Below are 26011 nucleotides of genomic sequence, written 5' to 3' on the forward strand. Positions count from 1 at the left end.
GATTATGGAAGGAAAATGTATTTCGCGGCCCCTCTCTCATCAGACGACAAACATCGTGTCTACCATAAATTATGGCAACACGGCCCTCTCTCATCAGACAACAAACATCGTGTCTACAATAAGTTATGGCAACGCGGCCCCTCTCTCATCAGACAACAAACATCGTGTCTACCATAAGTTATGGCAACGCGGCCCTCTCTCATCAGACAACAAGCATAGTGTCTACCATAAGTTATGGCAACGCGGCCCCCTCTCATCAGACAACAAACATCGTGTCTACCATAAGTTATGGCAACGCGGCCCCTATCTTATCAGACAACAAACATCGTGTCTACCATAAGTTATGGCAACGCGGCCTCCTCTTATCAGACAACAAGCATAGTGTCTACCATAAGTTATGGCAACGCGGCCCCTCTCTCATCAGACAACAAACACAGTGTCTACCATAAGTTATGGCAACCGGCCCCTCTCTCATCAGACAACAAACATCGTGTCTACCATAAATTATGGCAACGCGGCCCCTCTCTCATCAGACAACAAACATCGTGTCTACCATAAGTTATGGCAACGCGGCCCCTCTCTCATCAGACAACAGACATCGTGTCTACCATAAGTTATGGCAACGCGGCCCCTCTCTCACCAGACAACAGACATCGTGTCTACCATAAGTTATGGCAACGCGGCCCCTCTCTCATCAGACAACAGACATCGTGTCTACCATAAGTTATGGCAACACGGCCCCTCTCTCATCAGACAACAAACATCGTGTCTACCATAAGTTATGGCAACGCGGCTCTTCTCACATCAGACAACAAACATCGTGTCTACCATAAGTTATGGCATAAGGTTAGCTTGATGTCGATTCAAGGCAATTCATCTACTGATACGTCATACAAGTACAGTTACGTAATTGATCTTTTAAATAAACTTATTAAAATAAAAGTCATGTGTAATTTTCGAAGAGAGTAAAGATGAAACTTTAGTATTGCCTTGTTAGGTAACTATGAACCAGATTCGCTATTATAAGCACCTGTAGCATTAGGCTTCCTTTTTCTCAATTTTTACCGCACATAATTTGAAATTTACAAAATAAGCGTATTAGAATTGATACACGTATTAAAGTTGGATGTTTTTAACCCCTCTAGAAGTGACATATGAAGCGCCTCCAGCAAGGCCAAACGTTCTGATATTGAAGCAACAATTGTAGTCATCATTGGCATTCGTTTCATTGCTGTCATAGGCATTAAGATCCACTGGCATTATAAGCATTAAAATTCATGTGCATCATTTACTGTAAAATTAATTCATATCATAGATATTAAAATCATAGGCGTTAATTTCATTGTCATTAAAATTCATGGGCATCATAGGCATTAAAATTCGTTGTCATTAAAAGCATGGGCTTTATAGGGATTAAAATTCATTGTCATTAAAAGCATGGACTTCATAGCATTACATTTAATTGGCACTAAAATCCAATGGCGTCATTGGCATTAATATTCATAGGCATCATTTTCATTACAATTCATAGGCATCACTAGCATTAAAATTCATTTTCATTAAAATCATGGACATCATAGGCATTACATTTAATTGGCATTACAATTCATAGCCATCATTGGCATTAAAATTCATTTTCATTAAAATCATTGGCTTTTAAACCCTCGGATATTGATACATTGTCATGTACAACTCTAGAGATTGGCTGCTGCAGTTTTTTTTTTACTACGTCGTCCTTTTTATTCTTCATTTGAAACAGCCATTTCCTTTCCTTGAGTTTCGTGATTTGTTTCTTCTCATTAGAATGTTAAATGCCAACCCGTCATTTTTTCTGACTTTCTTCCGTAACATATGACTTTGCATTTTAGTGCCTTTCTAATCTGGCAGTACGCGAAAATGCTTTTGTTTTTGTTTCGTAAAACTTACAGTGCGTGCTTTCCGCTTATGTGAATGACTTAGCTCTAACTGAGTAGTGGAAGTGCAGTAAAACGTATGCTTGTTAGACTACTCCACCCCCACCCCCCCGCCCCCATAAACAATTAAAGCAAAAATCATCAAAAGTAAGCAGGCTTATATAAACCATATGTATTATTATTATTATTATTATTACACCATAGCATTGAACCACATATGATTTGCAATTTAGGATTTCATAAAGAGATCTGAAGTAGTATAAATTGGCGAGAAAAAGATATTTAAACATTATATTTACAGCCAGATTAGAAGGGACATAAATGCTGCAGGTCCTCCTTGAATCAATCTTATGTGTTACCTCCCTTGTCATAAATGGTTCTTGTAAATGCTGGTTACATACATTTTGGCTATTTTCTCCCTGATAAAATATCAGTAAATGCAGTCCTGTAATATCAATGCTCTAGAGCTGTTTGTAAGTACATATTTATCAAGGAAAATATGACTCCAGCTCAAGAAGCGAGCTTTAGCCTAAACCTTTCTTCACGTGGGTCGGTGGTTGGTACCGGGCTTTTTCTAGGTTTTTCTTTCACTAATAATACTGGCCGCCATGTATAGCCTATCCTGTACAATCCCACAACAAGAACTACTTCACACCGTCTCGCACACGGATAATGAATACACTTGACACGTAGGAGGTGCAGACAAAATTTGACATATTTTGCTACATAAGAGAGAGAGAGAGAGATGGGGGGGGGGGCTGGGAGGAAAGCGTTATAGTGATATGTATAAATTTCACGTGCTATTCATGTATGCTTACGTTTTGTACTAGAAAGACTTTCCCATGTATTGTTTGGATCAATGCGGAAATAACATATCCAATATGCCAAATCTATGCCATGATTTTCAGCTCCCTGTTTCAACCCAAAGTAGAAAACTGTAAAACGCTCTGTGAAAAAGATTTTACTCTTTCATAAGGAATATTGAAATTATTCGATTTTGTCTTTGGTTGGTATCGTGTGCTGATTTGTTTACAAATTTCATAAAGAGCTTCCCTCACACGAATGCCTCATTTGTCTCATTTAAAAGAAAACAAATAACAGAGACACAACGGACTTGCATTGTTTGACGTCATCTGTACACTGACTGGCACCGCGCGACCTAATGTAGATCGGATGATACGCGATACGTGTGGATGATTAAAAACGCTTCATACGATCATATGAGAATGTTTTTCCCTGTAGCTGACTTTTTCATTACGTTAAAGAGGATTCCATGATACGTTGTACATATTACGTCTTTGCGAATAAAAATTTGGGAATATTTATGAAATGTCTGTTAGTTTCCCGAGAGAAAAAAGACAGTTGTACCTCCCTTCGCTATAAAATGTGGTTTCCAATTAATATTTGATATAATATATTCGTGTTATGTTAACTTTTAATTGAACTTTGTCTCTGATGGAGGTTACATCTTTTAGCTGATTTTTTATTATTAAGTGTAGTCAGGGTGTGAGTATTTGTAATATGAGATAGGTGTAATGAATATAGTGTTTGTTGGAGATCAATGACACTGTTCTTCGAGCATCGTTTTACCATATTAAGATACCACTTGAAGCACCTGCACAATATGGTAAAGGTTGTTCAAGAGATAATATTAACAGGAGGCATTGACGTTGTTCAAGGCCCGTAAGATAATATGAACAGGAGGCACTGACGTTGTTCAAGGCCCGTAAGACAATGTTAACAGGAGGCATTGACGTTGTTCAAGGCCCGTAAGATAATATTAACAGGAGGCATTGACGTTGTTCAAGGCCCGTAAGATAATATGAACAGGAGGCATTGACGTTGTTCAAGGCCCGTAAGACAATGTTAACAGGAGGCACTGACGTTGTTCAAGGCCCGTAAGATAATATTAACAGGAGGCATTGACGTTGTTCAAGGCCCGTAAGATAATATTAACAGACGGCGTTGACGCTATGCAAGGCCCCTGGGAAAATATTACCAGTAGGCGTTGACACTGGTGAGCTTTGCAGTGGGAGAGATAGTCCACGTTTGTTTCCAGACGGATACACACCAGAGCCGACGAGTTCTGAGGGAACTGTGACGTAAACCATTTTTATCAATCGTCATGTTTCATGTCAAGACATTCCGTGCGTTTACTTCGGGAAAACACGATTTTATCTACTCGACAATTGTGATTTTCTAAACCCCGCTTAGCAATTGGTCCGGAGGTTAGGACAACTAGGACGAAATTTCGGGGGCTCACAACGGTCAGGGGACTCATCGCCGTCAGAATTTGCAAAGGGACTACTGGATAATTTTTCCTAAAGCACACAAATCCTGCCCGCGACCCTCACGGAGGTAAATTGTCGCAGTGGTCAATGAAATTCTCTACCTTGTTTGGTATATACAAACCAGCGCAGAGTGATTTGAAAGATGGTCAAAGTATGAATATACGATTTCCAGCAATGACTTGAAACAAAATGAGCGAAAAGAGGTCGCAATGCTCTCCAAACGTAATGAACCGAAGCGGTCATTTCCAAAATATTACTATACTTCAACAAGTAAAACGACAAAGTTGTTACAACTATGGTTATTGAAATCTGTTTATCCTAGAGAAACAAGTCACTTATAGAGAAAAGAAAATATTTCAGTTGAACGTCCACGTGCCGGTTTGCAACCAGCTTAATGACATTGGACAATGTGTGTCAGAACACTATACACAAGATGTCACACATCGTATATGAGACACGTTTTGTAAGTTTTTTCTTATTGTTTCTTTTCCGTTTGTGAGTCAGATGTATGTGTGTTTGTGTGTGTGTGTGTGTGTGTGTGTGTGCAAGATTTTTGGGATTTTTGTAAGCAATACTGCACACCGTACTAACCAAAATTCAAATTGTTCACAACTGAGCGTATAAATTGAACTTACATTAACTGATGTGGGTATGAAAGAGTACGCACTTTTTTTACACAGAATTGCTGCAGTCTTCTTTTATGTTATTGTCGTTTAATTTGCAATTGAATCAACACGGAGGAAGGACGTCAATGTGCACATTACAATCATAGCCAATACTCCAGTTATGCCTCTACACGTGTGATGTTTTGAATAGCGAGAGAAGTAGGTTAAGTGTTCTCCACACCCCTACACACACACGCACACGCACACACACACACACACACACACACATGGGATTAGTTTTCTTTCTTAACATTTTATGATGAGTAGTGTTACGCCGTACTGCTAAAAAAGACACCAGGATGATAACATAAGCATTTGAATGCTTTGTAGAAGCTTCCTGTGTCACGTTATCTGAATCCTTTCACATTTATAAACATTACCCATTTAGAAGTTTGATTTACTCTCTAATAGCTTTATGGCCATGTTTACTCAAAGGGATTCGGCACGTAGCAGGCATCTTTAGGTGCGGAAATGAAACAGTAGTTTTGTTTCCAATTATACTGGCTAGAATACATGTTTTGAAGCGCTGTGAAGTGGGCTGTTTAAATTGCAGGTGCTCTCTTTTCTTGTTTTAAATCTCATCAATCTTCGAAATGCTTCAGACACGCTACAGGTGTTGCCTTTCTATGCTAAAACGTTTCGAGTGCTATGGTAATCTTTTCTGTCAAGATTTGAGAGTTACTCTCCTAGTCCCAAATAACTAATATGATCCTGGTTACTAGTCATCACCTAGTACGATTCTGGTTACTAGTCATCACCTAGTACGATCCTTGTTATTAATCATCAACTAGCACGATTCTGATTATTAGTCATCAACTAGCATGATCCTTGTTATTAATCATCAACTAGCACGATTCTCGTTATTAGTCATCAACTAGCATGATTCTGGTTATTAATCATCAACTAGCACGATTCTGATTATTAGTCATCAACTAGCATGATCCCGGTTATTAGTCATCAACATCAAAATTCAATTAAATCAGCTATAGAAAAATAAAGATGTAATTTACGTGATCTTAAATTTGAAAATGTATGACGTCACTTAATGGGAGACAAAAGTTTAAAACAGCACATTCATTTTTAATTGTAGGTTAAAACTTGAAGTGCATAAAGTATATAAATAATCTTTGGTCCCATTTCTATCATTTCGGAAGCACATGAATCGCTAATCACTTGTAGAAAATGAAGCACATCATGCAAGAGTACATATTTTGATGGCATGCACGAGGCATGAACGAACAGTCGAAAGAGAACTCAGTGTTAGCTAATATTTAAATGTCCGCTGAGCAAATAAGGTCGTTGTTTCAGAAGAGTAAAGATATGATACTATAGCAAACTGGAACTCCTTTTAGTGAATGGACAGAGAGAATTACAGGTAAATACCATAAGTAGTTGACATATTTTCATTTGTTCATTATTTCATATATTTGTCCATCCATCCATCCATTCTTACTGTCATTTCTAGCGATGTAATAGTTCTTCAGAATCTTATTTGTGAAAATCCATGTGTGCTAACAATGGCTCGACCAGCAAGCCAACAAATAATACAAAAATAACTTCAGAAATGAAACGTTATATGCTTATATTTATTTATTTATTTATTTATTTATTTCCCTTAGATAGAGGTGCTATTGCTCACAAATTCACCAAGTCTGCAGACATAATTATTTTTATGTTTATTTTTGTACATCGGTTAAAAAATCAACATGGCTTACATAATGTCCCTTCAAGACATTTAGTTGGTTTTAATTTTGAAATTAGAATAAATGAAAATAATTTATTTGCTTTTTAAGGAAATTAATGATATACAATTAAGGGAATTAGGGCATAAGATGTTTAGTAAATTATTGATAAAAATTAATTATTGGAAATAACCTTGGTGACTTTTTTAAGACAGATTAAGAAGGTGTTACACGTTTATCTGCTCTTGTAGTAACGATTCCTAGCGGGTTAACATTGCGAAATTGATTAAAGCGAAATTTCATAATAGAATAATATCAAAAGGAACATATTATTGGGATTTTGATTAAATAAAAAAATTACTTATTGTTATTGTTTTTAAACAATATATATTGAGCTAGCTTTAAAACGTTAATTGTTCTTTGAAGTACTTCTCGGTGTTTTTAAATTATTACACACCTATTAGTCAGTATTTTAAATCTTCTGAGACGATCCCATTTTGGCATGCGGACGTTTAGTCGTTTACAGGCATTAAGGCCGCTTTTGGGTGTTCCTTAACGCCCACGGACATTAAAGACTTTATGTACAATCATGTATTATTTATGAGTCTTTACTCAACTAGTTATGTCGAACGATTTCTTAGATTGTTTTTTTAGACGTACTGTTAACTACATCATTCCCATGATGCACATTATTAAAAATAATTGCCAATTAGAAGAATGCAATTACCGTCACATCGTAGCCCACATGGACATCATCTTGTCCGACAAAGTTAACTTATCACGACGTGAGTCAAAGCAAGCAAACGGGAGATTTAATAAGCTTTTAAATACTGGTTCTAATTTGATTACTTATTTCAAAATATCGAAGAAGAATAAAACAACAACAGCAAGATGAGCAAAAGCAACTTGACGTGCATTGTCAGGACGTAGATCGATATGAAGAGAACAGTGAACAATTTGCTATAAATGTCAGTCGAATGTTTAATGAATAAAACATTAGTTCGGTGCTCTCAATTTGGTTTCCTCACTGGACGGAGATATTTACGGGCTAAGGTCGGTTTATAAATAAAAGTGAATATCGTCGCATGGTCTTGGATTTATGAACGGCAATAAAGTTATTAAATTAAATTCTATATCTTTATTGTTTAAAACTACTCTGATATGGAGTGACCTGGTGACCAAAAGACACGACAGTTTAACGTGACTAAATGAAGACTAGACAGTCTGTGGCATTTCAAATTTAAATATTTTCAATAAGGTGTCTGGCGAAGCTAAAACAACTAGATTCGGATAACATGCAGGTATGGGTACTGTAACGTTATTTTAGATGATTGATGCCTTAAATGTAGTATCGAACTGAAATGCAGTGATTGCAGGGTAAATCAATTTTATGCAGCATTTATATTCAGGTCTGCATTGATATCATACTATTAGAATGAAATATCTTATTAAACAGCTGTCACATTTCGATAATCAATATTTGAGTTTTAATTGGACACATTCAAATAGTGCGGAGCTGCACTGCTGTGTTTGCTCACTTGATTCAGTAAGCAGAGGTTTCAATGTATCCCAATGGTTGTCCCAGGACAGAGTACGGAGAAGCTGATGTTATTGTACTAAATTGATTTCGGCAATTGGCTTTACTAAGAATTTAAAGTGATAAATATTGTGAATAAAACAAAGTATATTTGTTTATGGACTGGACAGTAATTGTCTACCTTAATAGATATGTAACAATCTGTTTTGACTGAATTCATGCGAGACCAAGTCAATCATAGAAATGCATGAGGGTTGCATGAAATACATGGCGCTCTCACCACTGACTTGTATAACACGAAATTGACTCGAAGTAATCAAATACTGTTATACGTATTATATACTGGAATCTGTGATTTTTTTGGCTTTGCATTTGTTACTGCACCCTAGAATAAAACATTGAAGAATGATCTTCTTTAAAAGGATGTTAGCATCAATGAAATACCTTTTGTCTATAACTCTTACCATTAAGATCAAGTAGGTGTGCGTGGAAATCGAGTTCTTGCGTCTCAAAACATACTTACTTCGAAATTCTTTCTGGGCACACACAAGGAGTGTGATACTAAACAGTACTCATACAAACTTTGTTTTATTACTTTTCTAAACAATTGTTATAATTGCATTCTTGTTGGGGTAACTCATGACATTTTAAAGACAGCATTTCAAATAGTAACGGAAGCGTGGTGGTCGTTTAGGTTTCAAGTGGTGTTACCTAGGTGGTTTATATCGTGCATATTTATTTCGGTACAGTATCTGTTTGTGTGCCAAAGAAAATTTCTTAATTTGTTATACTTTTACGTGACTGCCCCCCAAGACCTCCTTTATTGGCAAGCTATTTTAACCGTACGCTTGACTGATGTTTTTTTTTTCTCTCTTTCATTTACCGTTCATTTGTCTCATTTTTCTAATTTAGATTAAATCTTTTTCTTGCAAAACGTTCGGTCTTATGCAGACAAATCCACACATACATGATTTGTAATGCAAGTTAACTTGGTCATAAATTCCCACTTTCTCAGTACTTATTACCAATATGTAGACAGATACATGTATTATTACACGAAGTACATGTACATAATATAGCAGCAACTCTATAAGTAGTAAATGGGGTCACCCTAGCGACAATGGGAATTAGCATTACAGAGACCCCTGGGTCACTCTAGCGACAATGGAAATTTAACATGGGGAAAAATCGTGGGTCACTCTAGCGACAAGGGAAATTAACATGGGAATAAATCATGGGTCTGTCTAGCGACAAGGGAAATTAACATGGGGAAAATTGTTGGGTCACTCTAGCGACAAGGGGAATTTAACATGGAACTATAGTGTGGGTCTGTCTAGCGACAAGGGAAATTAACATGAGGAATAGAGTTTGGGTCTGTCTAGGGACAAGGGGAATTGAACATGGGGAATAGAGTTTGGGCTTGTCTAGGGACAATGGGAATTGAACATGGGGAATAGAGTTTGGGTCTGTCTAGGGACAATGGGAATTTAACATGGGGAATAGATCGTGGGACTGTCTAGGGACAATGGGAAGTTTAACATTACGGAAACCCCTGGGGGATATAGCCTCAAGGGAATTTAACATATGGATATTGAACATGGTGGATCTGTATAGCGTCAAGGGGAATTGAACATGGTGGGACTGTCTAGGGACAATGATGGTAGAGGGTCAAACACAACAGAGACAGAAACATACATACACTAGTACAAGCGTGGGATTTATATATAAAGCATTACGAAGACCTGAAATCTTGCTGGGGTGTTCAAAAATTTGCATAATTGTAATGATGCTATAAATAGCTATAATCAAGGAAATGCTCAACGACAAAATGGATGTGACTAAAAGTAACGTTAAAATGACGAAATTGTCCCAGAATTTAAAGGAAAATAAACATCCCCGAAAATTAAGTTACAATGGTTTAGACTAAAATGGATAAAATTAGTAACTACTTACAATATCAACTTCTGTGACGATCGTGGATAAATACCTATGTATCTATAATCAGCTGAAATTCCTATGAAATCCCACTATCTATTTATAGCTCCAACTTGTGGGTTTTTCCTTTGGAAAATCCCACTATCTTTTTATAGCCTCAGCTTGAGTGACGTTCCTGTTTATGAATTCTAGTATATATGTATAGCTACAAAATGTGGAAATCCCCAAGTCGATATTTATAGTCTCAAAATTTCCAGCGTCAGTGACGTCACTGTACGGAACACTAGGGGATAAATGGCAACAGTGTTGCAAGTGGCTGACCTGAATACGCGCTACTGTAGGTAGGTAGGTAGAGTGTATCTGATAGGGATAAAGTGAGTTTTATAGGGACAAACAGAGACCTATATACACACACACACACACATACACACACACACACACACACACACACACACACACAACATACGCGCGCAGACTCACACACACACACACACACACACACAGAGAGGGAAGAGGAAAAAACAAACCCCAAAGTATACTATCCACACTCGGGAGGAAGAAAAAAAAACAACCAAATATACGATCTACACAACGTACGCGAACAAACACACACACACACACACACACACACACACACACACACACACAGAGGGAAGAGGAAAAAACAAACCCCAAATATACTATCCACACTCGGGAGGAAGAAAAAAACAACCAAATATACGATCTACACAACGTACACGAACACACACACACACACACACACACACACACACACACAGAGGGAAGAGGAAAAAACAAACCCCAAATATACTATCAACACAGAAGGGAGATAATACAAACCCCAAATAAACTATCCACACAAACGTACGCGAACGCATACAAACCCCAAATACACTATCAACACAGAAGGGAGATAATACAAACCCCAAATAAACTATCCACACAAACGTACGCGAACGCATACAAACCCCAAATACACTATCAACACAGAAGGGAGATAATACAAACCCCAAATAAACTATCCACACAAACGTACGCGAACGCATACAAACCCCAAATATACTATCCACACAACGTCGCTAACGCATACAAACCGCAAATATACTATCCACTCTCGGGAGGAAGAAGAAGAAAAACAACCAAATATGCGATCTACACAACGTACGCGAACACACACACACACACACACACACACACACACACACACACACACACGCACACCACAGAGGGAAGAAGAAGAAAACCATTATACACTATCCACACGCAGTGAAGAAATAACCCTTTATATATATACTATCAACAGAGAGTGAAGAAAATAACCCATTATATTCCATCAACACAGAGTGAAGAAGAAAAAGTTTTTTGAAAGCACCTAAGCCCTCACCTGCAATGACCAACTCTGCCAAACACCTACACCTCACCCACCCCCACTCCCAACACTACAAAACCCATTTAACCCGTTATTTTATGGCATCAGTGTGTGATTTAGGAAACATCAAGACACAAAATGATGGACGAATAGACTGACTATTGTTTACGGACTTGCATGCCTAAAGAGCGTGCGTGAAGGAAAACATCCTTCCATTTCAATTCTAACTAAAACATGATCCAGAGGGATAGAGAGAGGTGAAAGAGCACAATTTCATAAAGTGTGAGTAAAAACAAAACACGCCATCCTTATTATACAATGTCAAGACCAAGAGACACTTACGTTTTCTTTCTGGTCTATTCTCTTTTAGAAGGTAGTATGAAATTTCACATCAGGGCCAACGCATCGGCTCACATTGTCAATTTTTCCATTTCCATGTTTTTACTGGCACAAGTTCTTCATCATCTTCAATTTCTTCTTCTTCTGAATCCCTCTTCTCTGTTTCGTCTTGTTTTTGTTTCTTCTCTTTTCTCGTAGGGCACTCTGAATTCCAGTGTCCTTTCTCCTGACAACGATATTAGGTATCTTGACTTTTGTCTCTCTTTCTTAGACGAAGCAGGTATTCTGGAGACAAATACCCATTTACCTTTGCAGATATAGCAAACTTCATTAGCACTTACACACTTTCGTATGACTCTCATCAAATCAACGACCAAAAGAGTAAGTTTTGTTGCCACTTTCGCATGTGAATTATGCTTTCGTATGACTTTTAGCAAATATTTGACCAGCAGGTCGATCTGTGCTGACTCTTCCATCTTCTTGATCGTTTGAGAGCGGAATGAATACTCTGACGCTAAGACACTCTCCTTATATACATGGACCTGCTGCGTATGAAACCTAGTCAAATGTAATTTTGCAATAAGATGAAACGATTTCATTGAGGAAGTAAAAAGCAATGATGTACCGTATCGCCTCACACAAAACCTGAAGTTTTAGTTCAAATCTGTGTCAGCGATTTCGAAGACGACATAACTGAGCTTTAATCAATGCTCTCCAATTATGCCACAAAACCACGAGTCCTGATTCACGCCAAAAGAAATTTCATTCGGTCCATAAAAAATAGTATCACATCTGAGAAACGCAAAAACGAACTTCCAGAAAACTGAGAACGACGGCTTACACCTACAACGTAAATGTGTGAGTTCAAGTAGTGCTTAAAACTTAGTCAAATTAGATTTTTATAGTCAAGACGAAACGATCTCTTTTCGAACAAGAAAGCAGACACCAAGCGACAATGGCGATCCGTGTCACACAACACTTTTCAAAATGTATATTATCAGAGGTTTGTTCTAGCGATCTGCACGGTTAAATTAAATGTTGATGTATTTTGCAATAAGACGGACACAATTTCCATGGGATCGCCCATGGTACGATTGTTCGTTCATTAGTTTAATTTTTAAAAATATTTTTTATATAAATCGCTTATAGGATAGACCCAGTAAAGCATGGCCATTCTCGTCACTGTCTGAATAGCTACTCAAGTCAATTCGAAGCGAACGCGGTAAGAAAATAAGTATAGCCAATGAAATGGCTTACAACGGGTGATGCATTGTTTTGTTCTAGGGCTGTGTGGCATAATAATCCCTATGTTCTTGCGTTGTTACCATTACAGTGCAGACAGACTGAAATGTGAACTTACAAGCCCTCTTTGTGTGTGTTGTACCATTTCCTCTTACCACATCAAAATACTGAGCGTCACAGTATTGGTTCGCGTTTTCAAGCTGACCATTTTTTTATATCTCACTTAAACATTTCGACATAAACACTCACATCGGTAGAGTCAGAACAGACGTGTTACAGTATTGAGGGGCATGTTATCTTTTCTTTTTCAAACTAATAAATTTGGGGTTTGTATGAAGTAAAGAACCGAAAGTACAGTGAAACTCAAGGATGATGACCCAACCTGTCTGTCTATTGATGCGTGTATTTACTTAAGAAGAAATATGACCTCTAAAACACAAAGAGATACGGCAAAATGATTAGATCAAACACAACGATGTTTTCCTTCACGCCCGTGTAATTTAGAGTTTCAATCGTCTTTGAAGACAAACTTGGTCTCCTTTTGTAGGGCTTGAAATAATAAAAAAACTGAAAAATCTTAAGCACTTTGCTATAGATAATTTCATCAACAGACCAAACAACATAAATACCGTTACAACAATAGAAAGCCTTAAATCTTCTATCAAAAAGAAATGCATGAAAAAAATTAAAGATTAACGATAACTAACCAATGAAACCGAATTTAACAAAGGCAATGACATGTGAAGAAATGACTCTCACTTTGGAAAGGTAGGCGAATGTACTCTGTCATGCACCGTCAACTTGAAAAAAATTATAAACAGAGAGAAACCTGAATTCAAAATTCAGTTGTTTCTTTTTCTTCAAAATTATTTCGTTTCTTTTTTCTTTTTTTTTTTTTTGGAACAAATCTAAGCACTAATATAGAGTGGAAAAGGGAAACTTAATTTTCGGGGATATGTTTATTTTCCTTTAAATTCTGGGACAATTTCGTCATTTTAACGTTACTTTTAGTCACATCCATTTTGTCGTTGAGCATTTCCTTGATTATAGCTATTTATAGCATCATTACAATTATGCAAATTTTTGAACACCCCAGCAAGATTTCAGGTCTTCGTAATGCTTTATATATAAATCCCACGCTTGTACTAGTGTATGTATGTTTCTGTCTCTGTTGTGTTTGACCCTCTACCATCATTGTCCCTAGACAGTCCCACCATGTTCAATTCCCCTTGACGCTATACAGATCCACCATGTTCAATATCCATATGTTAAATTCCCTTGAGGCTATATCCCCCAGGGGTTTCCGTAATGTTAAACTTCCCATTGTCCCTAGACAGTCCCACGATCTATTCCCCATGTTAAATTCCCATTGTCCCTAGACAGACCCAAACTCTATTCCCCATGTTCAATTCCCATTGTCCCTAGACAAGCCCAAACTCTATTCCCCATGTTCAATTCCCCTTGTCCCTAGACAGACCCAAACTCTATTCCTCATGTTAATTTCCCTTGTCGCTAGACAGACCCACACTATAGTTCCATGTTAAATTCCCCTTGTCGCTAGAGTGACCCAACAATTTTCCCCATGTTAATTTCCCTTGTCGCTAGACAGACCCATGATTTATTCCCATGTTAATTTCCCTTGTCGCTAGAGTGACCCACGATTTTTCCCCATGTTAAATTTCCATTGTCGCTAGAGTGACCCAGGGGTCTCTGTAATGCTAATTCCCATTGTCGCTAGGGTGACCCCATTTACTACTTCTATACAGAGGCCAATGCAGCATAAAATGTCTTTGGTTTTACAATTGGTTCTTTCTCTGAATTTCAGTTTATGCAGGAAATCGAATATATAATTCAACATTTATTTCCGCAAATAGGTGTTGGCCTGACTATGCAAAGGGTGATACAGAAATCTCTGCTAATAATTGACAGAGATATCGCCACGGATTTGATCAGTCCTGTACGAGGGGTACATCAAATTGTGTTGGCGTTGAAAATTAATATGTTAATTTTATCTTTTTATTTAGCATGATCTAAATCAGTGCTGTCCAACCCGCGGCCCGCTGGGTGATTTTAAATGGCCCGCCAGAGTTCGATCAGCTATATAGTCGTTGCTTTTCAGTTTTCTGCTGCGGCCCTCGGCTTTAAGATAAACATTTGTCAGTGGCCCATGGTGTCAAAACGGTTGGACAGCACTGATATAACTGGTCCTTTTAAAGAGATTCATTTTATATTTAGCAAGTTAATATACGACAAAACGCGGTCATTAGACTACAACCAAAATGCTTTAAATAGGTTCTGAAGCTGATTAGAATGGCGGAAAGACTTTACGTTGATGGCGATGATATTAACACGTAACGTGCATTCCCAAATGACTCACTAAGCTGATTAGAATGGCGGAAGGACTTTACGTTGATGGCGATGATATTAACACGTAACGTGCATTCCCAAATGACTCACTAAGTTGACTTGTCCACCACTTAGGCTGTACAGTGTCAGTAGTATATGGGGACGATTCAGCGTCAAGGGGACTTTAACCTTAAAATAGTGGGTTTGCCTTTTGGCGTCAAGGGAAATTTAACATGGGACATTTTTTTTGTACTTTGGCGTCAAGGGGAAAATGAACATGACAATATATCGTGGAACTGTATAGCGTCAAGGGGAAATTAACATGGGAATATATTTTGGGCCTGTGTAGCGTCAAGTGAAACTGAACATGGGAATATATTTTAGGTGTGTATAGCGTCAAGTGGGAGATGGATATAACACAGACAACAGACATTTTTTTTTGAAAAAAGAAATTAGGCAACAAAGTCAATTTCTTTTCGAGGCATATGAATGGCCTGAAAATGGCCTTTGGGTTTCTTCTTCTTCTTCTTCTATTTCCTCCACTTCTTCAGCCATCCCCTTATATTTTCCACTATTCCTTTCTTCTTCTCCTTCTTTTCAGTCTCTGGCATCCAGTCAGGATGACCCATCGCCCTGAATTTCTGTTGGATCTTGATCCAGTTCTTGTTCAGTTGCTCAAATCTTTATTTTGTCTTTAGGTTTTCTCTTTCTTTCCTCTCCTTTGTCCACTTTTCTTTGATGTTTTTTACCTCTTGGGTCAGCACTGTTCTCATAAGTTATAAGTTCTTCAGCTTTCTTCAGCTGGTCCAAACCCCATTTTACGTGCCGCCACTCCGTCCAATACAATATGTTTTCTAGGAAGCACCTGACTTGGATGACATTCTCAAGTGCTTCCTTTAAACTTCCCATTCTCACATAAGGTGGGTCAATCAAGCCTCTCAACCTCTTTTCCTCCTCTTCCATCATTCCTTTCATTATCTCTTTAGCTACCTTTAGACTATTAGCATAGTCCAGACACTCTTCTATCTTCCATTCTTTCTCTATCTTTTACATTACATATGTAACATCCAATATCCAAAAATAGATGCCTATTAAATTATTCAACAGTTCCATCGCAGCCACCATCTTCCTTGTCCTTATTCCGTAGAATGGCGCGAACGACGAACGCTAAGAGTTCTTGCATGAAAAGTACGGACGTGAAGGAGAACATCCCCTACTTTTCTCTTCTCATATTATCTACTATCCACACTAACGTAATGAGACAGCAAAAACATAACCATAATCTACTATCCAGACACACGAAGCAGCCAAAACATAACATAATATATTATTTACACACAGCAAGCAACACAAAACATAACCATAATCTACTATCCACACACGGGAAGCAGCTAAAAACAAACCCATGTCTACGATCCATACACGTTAAGCAACAAAAAACACAACCATAATCTACTATCCACACACGGAAAGCAGCAAAAACATAACCTAAATATACTATCCACACACAGGAAGCAGCAAAAACATAACCATAATCTACTATCCACACAAACGTACGTGAACACTTACAAAAACCAATAATCTACGATCCACACAAACGTACTTGAGCGCATACAAACACAATCACACACTCACACTCACACACGCGCGCACAAACACACACACACACACACACACACACACACACACACACACACACACACACACACACACAGTCATATCAGGAAAGGAGTGAGTCTTTATATTCACACTACTTCACATTCACACATTGGCAAATTGATTACTGTTTCTTTTCTAGAGTTTTGGTTAGCCCTGAAAAGGGCTGTTTTTTGGAACTCCAGATTCACCGATCTAATGCTTGCATCTCCCTGGCCTGGCACCGCAGACACATCTCCTGCTCCAATACCCTTCCCAGTTGACTCTTGTGACTGGGAGCGCAGAGGGAGGATGATTCGCTTCACTCTCCCAATCTTCTGTCTCTGGGATTGTCATAACTTCCCTCTCTCTTCTCCTATTCCACACTCTTGGATGTTGTATCCTCCTTAAATCCTGTGCACGCAGCTGTACTGGTATTGGTTGTGGTGCTGGTAGAGGCTGCGGTACTGGTAGTGTTTGTGGTGCAGCCATTGCCTGTGCAGGTTTCATCACCAAGGGTTTCACCTCACACACAGGTTTTACCATAACGTGTGGCAAGATTCCTTTTTTCTTTTCCTCCTCTTCTTCCTTCTTCTTCTTTTCTTCCTCTTCCTCTATTTTTGCTGCCTCTTCTACAGCCTCCATGGCTAGCTCGTCCAGGATTCGCCTGGCATATTCCACATGCATCTGGAGTTCCAAAATCTTTGTAAATCTAGTATTCGCAATGAAGTCTCAAGCTTGTACATCGTTCCTTTTTATGTCTAATTATGTCTTCTGGTGAGTGACTATCCTCTTACAACCAATGTTTTATACCAACATGTCCAAACGGCAAAGTAAAGTGATTGGAAAGACGCACTCGCTTCTGGTACACGATTTGATATACTTTTTCCAAGGGTCGACTGACGATTTGGTGAGTGGGTAAACATACAATCTTACGCGGTTCACGGGTGGTCACTTTAAAGTTTTCATCCTCTTCAGAGTGCAAGACTTCGTTCAATACGCCAAAGTTCACCACTCGACTGGTGTGATAATTCAGAGTCAATTCTTTCACTTTACACTCCGTGTGCACTTCTCCTTGTTTGTCCCGGTATTCGTAGCCTTAATTTTTTGGACCGCCACTAGCGAAACTTAGAATCTTCTCGTCGGGGTGCTCGTCTGTCCAGGCTCCTAAACAGTCTCCTTCGATGTCAGGGTGATGTTGACCCGGGCGCTCAATGTAAATACAACTGTCCGTGTCAAAGTACAGGACACGTTCCCCTAACAGTTCTAAAGCTTCGTACAATTTTAAGCGAGCATGAGCTGTCACGTAAGACGCAATGATGACATTTCCAAATTCGTCGGCTTCTACAAAGTCCAGATCTTCTTCGTAACTGACCTAGATCAAATCTTCGCGAACGACGTCCACGTGTTTCATGTATTTATTTTTGTCGTGAATCATCTGGAAGTACCGGGAAGGTTCTGTCAAATATTCCGTCTTGGGTAAACACGGTCGTTGTGCCATTTTACCCCACAAGCAATTTAACATCACTTTGGCAAACGATCGCCTGCCTTCGTTTTTCTCGATGTGGTCCAAAATGATGCCTTCTTGTGCCCAGTATTTGTCTTTGAATTTCTTTTCGTCTTCAGGAGTGTGACACCAGGAATGATAGCCACTGGCCTCTTGCTTCAGTTTCAAAAAGCATCCACGTAGTCTGCGAAAATGCCTTTCTGACTGGGTTTGCCCTTGTGGTATTGTTGTGTCTTGGGAAAGTGGTAAATTCCGTACACTTCTAACAGTTGGTATCCCATGTCCAGAGCTCTGAACAATTCCACGCTAACCCACGTCCCCCTGAAGGCGCGTTCTTCCTGAGCGTGCTGACAAGGTTGATCTTGGTTGCACGTTTCGGCACAAGTACGGCACAAGGGAAACATCAGCTTGCATTGACAATGGTGGGGTAACACGGGATGGTACGAGTCCGTGGGAGGCAAAACTTAACATTTAATCAAACCTTCGTATTGTCGAATGTGGTCCAAGTCAATATATTCCGTCAGCAATTGCGGGTGCCCTGCAGGAAAGCGACAATATTTGCACACGTAGGGATACAGGGAACACACGTCCAAATATTTGATTTCTTCTCCTTTTTCTTCGTCGGCTTGGTACAGCAAACAGGTAGCATTGGTCCTTCCTCCGTACGAACTATCCCTTGGTTTCAGGGGGTCCACCCACTGGTAACTTTCCACGATGCGTTTAAACTCGGGATCGATTTTCAAACGGTGATCGTATTCGTGTTCCCACATTTCCACCACTTGGTATCATTGCTGTTCTAACTTCAAACGTCGCTGACAAGTGTCCTGGTAAAAGTCTTCCATGGCTCATTGTAAAAACTGATTTTTAATGTTACGTTCAGGGTAGCAGACGGGTCATCCGTGAAATAAGCAACCGTTAAACTCGTACACGATCTTGGGGTTTTCTAAGTCCCAGCCATCTACCGAATGCGCTCTCATGGTCTTTTCAGCCCGTCCGTTGCGGGTATGCTGAATCATTTGTCTTCCTTGTCGCACAAGTAATGTAACCAACGTAGGGCTTTGACCGAGTAATCACGTTTGACAAAGTTGGTCGATTGAAGGCTGATGACAGCCAGAGTGTTTTCAGGCAAGAATCGTTGTCTGTACACTAAGGAACACGCATTAGCAATGGTGCAAGCTTCTTTCAAAGGATCAACCCCTCAGTGTTCCATGAACAGTTCTCGAAATTTTCCACAGTAATGCCGTAAAATGTCCACGTCGGAACGACAATACTTTAACATTTCTTCCTGAAAGTCGAAAGGGTCAGAGGCATGGGCCTGGTACCAAGCGAAGAAAGCTTCTCGTTGTTCGGTACGCATGTTGTCCGGGTCGTAGTCCTTAGCCTAAGGCAAATGGGGTAGAACAGCATGTTGATTGGCTTCGGTGTTGAAAAAGTGAGGAAAGTACCCTTTAGCCATTTCTGTCATTCCAAACGTTTTAGCATTCGACTCAAAGGCATGGCCAAATAGCTCATCGAATCTTTAAACTGTATTTGTCCCACTTGTATGGAACTGATTTTGTCTGCGTTCAAAGTGACTTTAGGACGCTCGGTGCCTTGTTCCGTATCGTATCTGAGAAGAAACTGTCCATCGTATCCCGAGAAATTGTGGGCCATGACTGTGGCATGACAATGACAATCTCGGTGACGTTCGATGTTCTCTTGGCTCCACGTCTTGTCGATGGGGTCTAAGACCCATCTGGCGAATTCAGCTAACATGTTCGGTCCCCGAAAGATTTTTCACGTCCTTTAGGAATCTTGCTGCAGTGAGGGCAATGACTGAAAATAGGTTCTTGAAAGCACTTTTCGCACGCTCGATGAGCCACGCAGAAATTAGGAATGTGAATGCCGGTCTCTTGCATGCATTCGAAATCGAAAAAGATGAAATTCCCTTTCTTCTTGTGGTCCTCATTTTCCTCTTGTTGGGATTGGTATTTTTGCATGTAGCATTGATATTCCAAGTCCACAATTTGGTGACAAATGTGACATTGTTTCTTTCCTCAACATACGTGTGCCTTGGCACTGTTGGTACGTATGCCTTGTCCACAGGTAGGGCACAATCTCAGGAGTTGACAAGCACATTTCTTCTGTGAACCTTGTGTTTTCAAATGTTGTTGGTAACAGGTAGGGCTGACAAACGTGCGCAAACAAGTTGAACAAGGCACTGGTTCTTCGCTCAGACACGGTTAAGAGGCCAAACATCCTGAGCATTTCCATCCACAATGCTTGTGTTGCTCTCGATTGTTATAACCATATTCACATTTCTCACAGTAATAACCGTATTCCTGGAATGTGGTGATACTGGTAATGGTATCGAAATGTTCTTCGTGATGATAGAGATGAATGCATTTTCCGTCCATAAAGTCTTGGCCTGGAAACAACAGAGGTCCTCGCACTTCTTGAGGGTGCACTTTCAAGGTGTATCGTGGAACTAGGGCATCTTGCAATTTTTGCATCTCAGGAATGCCACAGGGTTTGTCTTTTTACAGTCCGGCTTGTCGTAACAGGCGTTTTGCTTCATTTCGTTGTTTTTCTTGGTCGGATTGTTGAATAGTTTTCCAGGCTCTTTTCCATTATGACGTGTCGTTCTTGTTGGAATAGATTCGTCCCACCACGATAGCCCAGGCTAAACACATCTGGACTTGAGGGTTGTTAATTTGGACGAGGCTCTTTTTGGTGCTGCGAAGGTCGTTCACCAATAACACTTTTCTGAGTTGTCCGGTCCATTGAGGAGGAGAGACGTGGGTCATGTCCAGCGTGGCTTTCCATCGGTGATGTAAAACTGGTCATTGGATTGTTCCACGTGTTGAATCTTGTCCATGACTTTGGAACGGGTCAATTCTGCGGGACTGCTAAACTCGATCCAAACAGGGGATTTCAAACCGTCGTGTTGTATGGAAAGTCTCAAGCGATCGTCTTCTTTGGCTTGACATTGAAGTTTCAGTGGTGAGCAAAGAATCCCACATCTCGGTGATGAAACCCCCTACTTTCTCCAACGGTACGTAGGATCTGAAATCTTTAAACTTCACCCCGTAAGTGTAAGCTGTGGTTCACAAAATTCTAGAGCAGCGCTTTTCCGTCTCTCGAATATGATAGCACTTTTCAGGGTTGACTAAGGTTGGTGAAGTTTGGTTAGGTACAGACTCTCTGGGTCTGGATTCTGGTTCACTCATGTCATCTTCAAAATCACTGGCATGAATTTGTGCCAAGACTTCAGCGATGGTACGAGGCGATAGATCACGTTTCTGCCTCTTATTTTCTTCTTCTTTCTTCTCGAATTGATTCGATCGTTTCATCTTGACTGCAAAAAGTCAAATGACTACATGTGAAACACCATGGGTCACTTTATATGCATGGCAGACCAGCGTATACATAAAGGGTGTGTGTCTTGTCCTTCCACTATTCATTTCACTCTCAAACTGAACAAAACGATGGAAGAGACTACAAAGATCGAACTTTTTATCAGAGCTTTGCGAGGGGTCATCAGAAAATTTTCTTCAGACAAGCCGACAATCTACTCACCCTCCTTTCGAGATAAAAGTCAAGATACTTGCTATATCTGTAAGAATAAAGTGCATTGGTCTTCAGAGTGTCCAGACCGTCAGAAAAGCAAAACAGGGGTTAGAAGAGACAAAAGTCAAGATACCTGTTGTCACTGTCACGAAAAAGGACATTGGTCTCCAGATTGCCCTAAGAAACAACAGGAGCAAGAAGAAGAAGAGGGAGTTATGGAGAGGAAGAAGAGGAAGAACCTAGACAGGCGAAGAAACAGAAACAGGAGAAAAAAAGAAGGTACGAACATGAGGATGAAGAGGAGGAAAAGCTGTGAAAGTGAAGAAATTAAAAAAAAAAAACAGAAAAAGTGAAAAAAAAGAAAAAGAAGAAGCCTGTGAACTTTTTAAAGTGCTATGTTGTGTTGTGAATTGAACTGTAAAATTTGTACCAGAATAGACCAGTCATAAAACGTAAGTGTCTCTTGGTTTTGATTTTTAGAATGAGAATATACACTCACTCAACCATTACGGGTAAAAAAGTTGTTTTTTTTTAGTTTTAATTGATGCTGGCAATTGAAATATTATCTTTTTTCGAGAGAAATGGGTGGCCCTGAAAAGGACCTTTGGGGTATTTGTTGGTTTAAACAATCAATTTTAACTGTCTTAAGCCTTTGCCACGGCCAAGGCCTACTTCTGGACTGCGTACTGTCGATGATGATGATTTGGTAGAAATCACTAAGGGTGGTATGGTAGGTGTAGTCACAGGGTTGGGTTGTTTAGCTCGGGAAGGCCTTTTTTGTTCGGTCGTAATAAAGAAGTCTGATGCATTTGTTTCAGACTTCTTAACTCCACTAAAATGTATAACAGTACCGTGACGGTTTGACTTTCACCCTCTTGTTTCTTTGCTGCTTCTTCTTCTTGTTTCTTTCTACCTCTTCTTTTTGCTGCTGTAGGAGAAAAGCTTGTTCTGCTTCCTTTTGCTGCTGTATAAATTTCTCCAATTCTTCTTTCTGTCTCTGTTTAAAATTCCCCATGTGTGGTAAAGAAGGAGAAAGTGGGGAAGATACTGGTTCCGGAACAAATTCTTGCGGGGTAAGAAAATCCACAAAATCCCAATTTAAATTCACCTCTTCTGGAAGTAAGTCCGGGTTCCCTTGGGTAGTCGATGTTATTCCGTTGCTTTTCGTTGCCACGACCGGTGCACCCCAATTCATCGTCTTCTGAGTTTCCGCCATGTTTGAAAACTGTCGCATGGATTGACTGCGCACAGACGGTAGCGATTCTATATAGAGAATGTGACGTCACAGATTGGTCTCTTCGGATTGGACGTGGGGTGACTGAAATTTGTAACGCATGATTGGATTGGTCAATGAACTCAATCTGTTTCGATCCTCCCTTTCCCTATAAATAATTGCAGTTCGCTGCATTCCTTCACCTGTTCTCGTCACCAAGATGTGGACCGACGTGGAATCCTCTACTATAGTCTCTTCAATGCTGTTCCGGTCGGACTTACCGATGTATGTCCGATCCTCGTGGACTATTGTCAGGATGACAGATATAAGCCTTTGGAAGAAAAGAATCTACGTGGAGAGGCAAGGTTGTTTAAAGATTGCTATACAGTCCCACGATATATTGTCATGTTAAATTCCCCTTGACGCCAAAGTACAAAAAGAATGTCCCATGTTAAATTTCCCTTGACGCCAAAAGGCAAAACCCACTATTTTAATGTTAAAGTCCCCTTGACACTGAATCGTTCCCATACACTACTAGTGTCTGAATAATACAAGCAATGGCAGTAATAATCTCTGCCTCATCTGAACGTACCAAACCATGTATGAACACAACGTATATATTGGACAGGCATTTGTTTTCTACATATGTGGTTTTGACAAAACGTATCTTTGAAATGAAGTTTATTTTCTTAAGGCTATTATAATAACTGTCACTAATTTACCTTTTAGAACTATGTTTGTCTTTTACAAAATGCTATAATTCCGTTTTAGATGAATTTACTGCCGCGCTTTCTGCTGTTATTGGCCTGAAACGGCCAGAAGTCCCTGATCTAGAATGTTGTGCATATTTGTAAACAAACTGAGAACTACACTCGGTGGTTCTGTACAGGTTAAGTATTCTAATATCATCTGAAGATGTTCAGGAAGGGAACTACACGCTACATAAACTTAATTTTCTGCTGATGACATCCACTGTTTTGGCAACCAAAAGGAGGAAGATTGGAATTATAATGATTAAGTATTACAGATGAGCAAAATATGTCTTGAGAGAGATTAAGTAGATGCAAAGGTGGTGACTTGACACAGGCAATGACATGTATATCAGGGAACCTTCTCAACAAGTTTGAAATGATGTTGGGTAAAGGGTTGTGTAGAAAATGGGTCACAAACTGGGTTTATATAAAAAAAAAAAAAAAAAAAAACTAGACAAAACTAGACGCAGTTCTCTGATTCGCAAGCTGAAGAAAAATGGAGGGCAAACTTGCGGTGTCTTGACCACCCATTTCGACTCAATTAACCAAGCAAGCTTCTAGAACATGGCATAGAGATTTCAATGTGCACAATTAAAAATAATTTTCATTTCTAAGCACAACATCAAAACTAAAATCTTTTGTAAAGGTGATACGGAGTGATGATGACACTATAGTTCGTGCGTGAGTGTCCAGGCATATTTGGTGTTAGAAAAACGAGTTTTGTGGCATGTAGTATTTTGGGGGCCGCACAACCTAAAAGGGAGTAATATAAATAGCCAGATAGAGGGAATATTACATTCTGAAAATATATTAACATTTTTGACCTCCGTCTTTTGGTCTCTTTTAGCAAACTGAATCTCTACAAGTTAGTGGATTATTAAGGAGGATAGTCCCCCTTCTTCGGCGTAACAACTCGATGGTAAAAGGAAAACAAAATGGTTACTTAAAGACCTAATAATGTTTCCTACCTTAAATATTCTCAGCATGTTTTTTGTTTTCTAATTTCATGGTGTTTGTTTTTGTAATCATATCATTATCTGTTTTTTTTATCTTATAGGTGTTGTCTAATGTTGTAAAGCGCTTAGAGCTTCTAAAGATTAGGCGCTATACAAAGTCCTCATTATTATTATTATTATTATTATTATTATTGCTACTACTACTACTACTACCGCAAAGTCCCGGCCTGAATGTAATTAATGGAGAACGTTGAACATATGTTAAGAAGTGATAATCATTCCAAGGATTATCTAATATATGTGGTGAAAGAAATCTGGACTGGGGTTTCACTACGCCCAGAGCCTTGTGGAGGTTTTTATAGACTACAAGCAGATTTGAGAGTGACGGGGCACATAGCTAATATTGAACGTTCTGTGTAAGTACTTTATTTTATATGTCATTTCATTTCATGCAGCGGACACATAATATATTTACACAAGAACACGGCATTCATGTTGGGAACTCAGATATGTAATGCGAGTAATTTAGAACAGTGTATCAAAGAGACCGTGCTAGATCTCATCTAAATGTGCTACATATTTTACGATAGAAGTGATGAATGATTACATGCATACGTGTTTTTGAGTCACACAAACCGAACAAAGATATTTTCTCAAACATGTTAGTATAAAAATAATACGAACAACAAAACGCAGAATGCATTGTAACAGGATGACAAATGAAATCTAGACAAATAATATGCCAATCTTGATCAACTAACACAATGACCAAGACAGATGCAGAGATGACTATTTTAGCATGCCTGCAGCGCACGAACACTTGTGCTGTGGTCCACGATCTGTGTGAAGTAAGAAAATTATTTTGCTTTGCATGTAGGAAAGACTAAAATCATCTGCTGCTATATTGGTATACTGATTATGTTCTAGTTTTAGTAAGTACCGTTTGGTGTGAAGGCGTAAAGTCTACTAGTGGGTTCCTTTCCTGAGGAAAATTATATTTGAAATTTAAATTGCGCTAACTTCTCTCTGTTGTTGATTTGACGTTTAGATATGCAAACAAATTGTTTGGATGCCTCGCGT

This window comes from Sinohyriopsis cumingii, chromosome 3 (genome assembly GCF_028554795.1).
Source record: "Sinohyriopsis cumingii isolate HCF-2022 chromosome 3, ASM2855479v2, whole genome shotgun sequence".
Lineage (NCBI taxonomy): Eukaryota > Metazoa > Mollusca > Bivalvia > Unionida > Unionidae > Sinohyriopsis > Sinohyriopsis cumingii.